Source organism: Crinia signifera, chromosome 6, assembly GCF_055691185.1.
Source record: "Crinia signifera chromosome 6, ASM5569118v1, whole genome shotgun sequence".
Lineage (NCBI taxonomy): Eukaryota > Metazoa > Chordata > Amphibia > Anura > Myobatrachidae > Crinia > Crinia signifera.
In genome coordinates this window covers 236,878,838-236,884,678 of record NC_139222.1, presented here as the reverse complement: position 1 = coordinate 236,884,678, position 5,841 = coordinate 236,878,838, and the positions used below count along the sequence as shown (strand labels likewise).

The following is a 5,841-nucleotide window of genomic DNA, read 5'->3' as shown; positions in this document are numbered from 1 at the left end:
TATATATAGAAAAAACAGTAGTAAAAAATGCGGTAATGTTACTAAAAAGGCCTACAGGTGATATCGCTAAAAAATGGGAGGAGGGAAATATATACTCTAAAAAAATATATATAATATATGCTCTAAAAAGTCTAAAAAGTGGATAACTTATCTCAATGGAGGAGTCAGCAGGCACTACCCAACGCGTTTCATCTAGGAGACTTCTTCAAGGGGTGAGGGGGAGATGTGTCTGGTGCTCTATTTATACTAGTGTGCCTAGTGCACATAGCTATGAGGTCACATCCTGTGGGATGTGGCCTCCGTTTTCGTATTTAAGGGTTTCATACGGAATTTTAAACTGTTACTATAGTGGCTAGGGAGATTAACTGCCCACTTACTTGTGAGCACAAAAAGCGCGGAAAAAACATAAATATAATGGGAGAAATAGAACATAGTGCTTAATTGGGGGATGCGCGTCCCCACTTCCGGTGGGTGGACGTCACTTCCTCCCCGTTTCCTGTGTAAGTGTAGTTCATTTCGCTGGGCGGCTTCCGCCCTTCTTCAGCGGATGTGCTGTTCTGCCACACTTCCGATCTGTAGCGCTGTGCACGGGTTGGCTGCGGCGGCTGTCATTCCGATTCATATTGCGATGCAGGCTGTCTTGGCTCTGAAAAAGTTTTTTGTCTCCGTTCAGCGGCCATTTTTTCGGGGATATTTAGGGACTTTTGCATTGAGAAGCAGCCATCTTAGTGGATTCTTAATGCATACATTGGAGTTCAATGTGTTTTGTTCTTGCTTTCATTTATAGCGATTTCGTATGGGACATGTAAATATAAGATATATCAAATTAGTACTTGCACTTTGTACATTTGCACAAATTAATTTATATGTGACTTTATAGCGATATTTTATATATATGTGACGATAGTATATAGCAGCAGTAATGTACAGGGAAAAAAGTTTTTAAAATACACAATTACATGACAGTATTAATGTAGATAAATAAATAAATACCTAAAAAATGTATCAAAAATTATATATATAGCAGCAGAAGTTAATAATTGTAATATAACAGAGTGTTTAATAGAGTATTTAAACATACATAGTGAGCGATGGAGAGGAGATTTAAGTGTAAATATTATTAGGAAAAGGTGCTTATAAAGGACTCTAGTGTGAGTGAACCAAGTGATTAGACTTAGTTTTATTTTGATAAGTGTCTATATAAGACATTTTTAATGTGAAATATCTATCCGTGAGAAAGATAGGTGGTTAAGGTAATGAGTGACAGGTATAAAGGTGGGATATATGAAGAGGTGAGCGAGAGGGTAAAAATGTGTGTGAACTGAGCCTTGGTATTTTCGTGTTGTCCTTATCCCGAGGTTCCTTGTTTCTTTCATTACAGTACCTATTCTTCTCAGGTAGTCTCCTGTCCTGATACTGGACAGGCCCAAACACTGGTTGGCTGCCAAGTTCGGACGAGATTGGGCATTGCCAGTGTGGTATGACTGTAATGTTTTTCAATTCTGGAATCCTCTCGGACTTAAGTACCTATTTGCTCAGAGAGTAACCATGGTGTATAGAAGGAGGATATGGGATGAAGAAAAGAAGGGAAAGGAGGATGAAGTGGGGTGGGGTGTGAGTGTGTGGATGGAGTAAAGGGTGGAAGGTATATCTCATTGGGGGGTTACAGGACCTTTACAGGAACGGAGCAATTTCGTATCCCTCATTTAGACCATTAGGGTGTAGTGTCTGGAGCTGAAATATCCAATACATCTCCCTTTGGGAAAGTTTCTTCGCCAGATCGCCTATACATGGCACAATAAAATCAAGATGTATGTGGACACATCTATGTTACATTGTCAGATCATCTGAGTATATGAAGGTTGTGGTACGAGTGTTACGTGAGCAGGGAATACCTGGGAATTATCTCTAGTAACAAAAGAGGTAAGGGCTCTCACCCCCAGGACACAATAGTTCCCACTCTTTTGTAAATAAATATACCGTACTTTATTTTTATAAAAAAATCACAACCGGATATTTGGACCAAAACCATGAGTTAAATGTATTAATTATCATTATTATTATTATTATTATTATTAATAATAATAATAATAATAATAAATAAATAAATGTATGAGTTATCTTAATTTAGTGGTCTGTAATGTATAAAAGTTCTGCCTAGCAAAATTATTATACCATCCTAACACTAATAATTTAATATTTTAAAAATATCTTAATATTGAAAATGATTAATTATGGAACAATTCATTAATATAAATTACAGTAATAAAATATATTTTTTAGATTACCTATATACGAGGGTGGATCAATAAGTGGTACTTGTGTATTATCAGGGCGCCCAATTAGCATACGTACGCTAGCGTACTGAAATCACATTGCATGTCCCGTTTTAGTGCCGTGCGATGTGTGTAATGCGATGCGATCTCAGTAGTTAATATGGTACTTGTATATTGGTGGCCGTTATGTAATTAGTGTAACTGTGCTGTCAGAATTAGCATAGGCGTAGTCAGTCAGAAGTAGTGTTCCCGCTCCCTGTCAGATTCAGTCTGAGGAAATTTACTGACAGGAATGGCTGCAGCAATGAGAGCTGCAGGAGAAGTGACAGAAATCAGAGCGTATATTAACTTATACTGGAAGCAGCGCTAGTACATTTAAACACTTTGTACACTGTAAACAATAAAATGGGATTTACAAATGGTTGGAATAGAGGAAACAGCGACAATCAATACCTATGTACTACACGAGAAACTCTTTATAATAAAAAAGTTTTATTTTATACAAAAAAGTGCACAATAGCACTATAAAAGGGGAGAACAGACAATAATACAATATATATAGAAAAAACAGTAGTAAAAAATGCGGTAATGTTACTAAAAAGGCCTACAGGTGATATCGCTAAAAAATGGGAGGAGGGAAATATATACTCTAAAAAAATATATATAATATATGCTCTAAAAAGTCTAAAAAGTGGATAACTTATCTCAATGGAGGAGTCAGCAGGCACTACCCAACGCGTTTCATCTAGGAGACTTCTTCAAGGGGTGAGGGGGAGATGTGTCTGGTGCTCTATTTATACTAGTGTGCCTAGTGCACATAGCTATGAGGTCACATCCTGTGGGATGTGGCCTCCGTTTTCGTATTTAAGGGTTTCATACGGAATTTTAAACTGTTACTATAGTGGCTAGGGAGATTAACTGCCCACTTACTTGTGAGCACAAAAAGCGCGGAAAAAACATAAATATAATGGGAGAAATAGAACATAGTGCTTAATTGGGGGATGCGCGTCCCCACTTCCGGTGGGTGGACGTCACTTCCGCCCCGTTTCCTGTGTAAGTGTAGTTCATTTCGCTGGGCGGCTTCCGCCCTTCTTCAGCGGATGTGCTGTTCTGCCACACTTCCGATCTGTAGCGCTGTGCACGGGTTGGCTGCGGCGGCTGTCATTCCGATTCATATTGCGATGCAGGCTGTCTTGGCTCTGAAAAAGTTTTTTGTCTCCGTTCAGCGGCCATTTTTTCGGGGATATTTAGGGACTTTTGCATTGAGAAGCAGCCATCTTAGTGGATTCTTAATGCATACATTGGAGTTCAATGTGTTTTGTTCTTGCTTTCATTTATAGCGATTTCGTATGGGACATGTAAATATAAGATATATCAAATTAGTACTTGCACTTTGTACATTTGCACAAATTAATTTATATGTGACTTTATAGCGATATTTTATATATATGTGACGATAGTATATAGCAGCAGTAATGTACAGGGAAAAAAGTTTTTAAAATACACAATTACATGACAGTATTAATGTAGATAAATAAATAAATACCTAAAAAATGTATCAAAAATTATATATATAGCAGCAGAAGTTAATAATTGTAATATAACAGAGTGTTTAATAGAGTATTTAAACATACATAGTGAGCGATGGAGAGGAGATTTAAGTGTAAATATTATTAGGAAAAGGTGCTTATAAAGGACTCTAGTGTGAGTGAACCAAGTGATTAGACTTAGTTTTATTTTGATAAGTGTCTATATAAGACATTTTTAATGTGAAATATCTATCCGTGAGAAAGATAGGTGGTTAAGGTAATGAGTGACAGGTATAAAGGTGGGATATATGAAGAGGTGAGCGAGAGGGTAAAAATGTGTGTGAACTGAGCCTTGGTATTTTCGTGTTGTCCTTATCCCGAGGTTCCTTGTTTCTTTCATTACAGTACCTATTCTTCTCAGGTAGTCTCCTGTCCTGATACTGGACAGGCCCAAACACTGGTTGGCTGCCAAGTTCGGACGAGATTGGGCATTGCCAGTGTGGTATGACTGTAATGTTTTTCAATTCTGGAATCCTCTCGGACTTAAGTACCTATTTGCTCAGAGAGTAACCATGGTGTATAGAAGGAGGATATGGGATGAAGAAAAGAAGGGAAAGGAGGATGAAGTGGGGTGGGGTGTGAGTGTGTGGATGGAGTAAAGGGTGGAAGGTATATCTCATTGGGGGGTTACAGGACCTTTACAGGAACGGAGCAATTTCGTATCCCTCATTTAGACCATTAGGGTGTAGTGTCTGGAGCTGAAATATCCAATACATCTCCCTTTGGGAAAGTTTCTTCGCCAGATCGCCTCCTCTTTCTCCCAGCTGGACATGTTCGATAGCTTTGAATGTCATATCTTCCGGGTTGGATTTGTGGGTTGCTGAGAAGTGTCTGGGAACTGCATGATTGTCCAGTTTGTTTTTGATACTCCTTACGTGCTCTTGAATCCTGATTTTTAATGGGCGCTTGGTTTTCCCTACATATTTCTTTCCACACGTACATTCCAGTAGGTATATAACAGAGCATTTTTTACTACTGTTTTTTCTATATATATTGTATTATTGTCTGTTCTCCCCTTTTATAGTGCTATTGTGCACTTTTTTGTATAAAATAAAACTTTTTTATTATAAAGAGTTTCTCGTGTAGTACATAGGTATTGATTGTCGCTGTTTCCTCTATTCCAACCATTTGTAAATCCTTTTCGTGACACCCCTTACCAAGGTGTCCATATTTAGAGGTTAGCTGACATCCCCTTGTTTTTTAATAAGGGTTACCAGTGTTTACTAACTGCATATCAGAGCATTTGGACAGTCTGAGGACACAAGTGGCGCCATACATCTTTTTCTTTCCCTGGACACTTTTTGGTTTCATTGTAAGGCAGCCTGGTGTCAAGACGTTTATAAATATGTTTAGGAATAATGAACGCACCACAAAAAGAGATATGTTGTGCAAAACCATCTTCAATGAGAGTAAACAGACAAATGATACCGGACCATCACAAGACCTAGATGATCTATTCTGGGCCATAGAAAAAACACTAACAAAGGAGGTAAAAACCTGGTGGGATATACAAGGACTCCAACATTACATTTCAGTGAATAGGATCCCAAGAGGTCTGAGGATCCAGAAACAACCCACCTTTCGGAAACCAAGACTCCCCATTCATGGAAAAATGGGATGCCACCCTTCACACATGTTCCCTGAACTTGATGCAGTTACTAATTGAAGAGAAAAAAAAGACCTTGGCAGAATTGGAACTTAGCATCAAAACACAGGAAGGAGTTTTGGAAACACATAAGGACACAGAGGACTACAGAATAAATGAGAAAGTCCTAAACAAGAATCTAGAAAGAATAGAGGAGGACGTCATTAAAGGCAAAGAGAAAAAATTCCTGAGGGACAAGACAGATTATGACCAAGGAAAGGTCAAGAACTGGAGCAGGTTTAACAACCATGAAAACATAATACCTCACGACAACAGAAACAAATGGAAACAAACTGTACAAAAGAAAACATCAATAAGACGGAAAAGCTAC

General features: G+C 38.2%; 2 pseudogenes; both read right to left on the bottom strand.

Moving 5' to 3' along the window:
- Positions 1–1,372: 1,372 nt before the first annotated feature.
- LOC146011632 (5S ribosomal RNA) lies at positions 1,373–1,492 on the bottom strand (annotated as a pseudogene).
- A 2,709-nt stretch (positions 1,493–4,201) lies between these two features.
- Positions 4,202–4,321, bottom strand: LOC146011631 (5S ribosomal RNA; annotated as a pseudogene).
- Between the last annotated feature and the right edge of the window lie 1,520 nt (positions 4,322–5,841).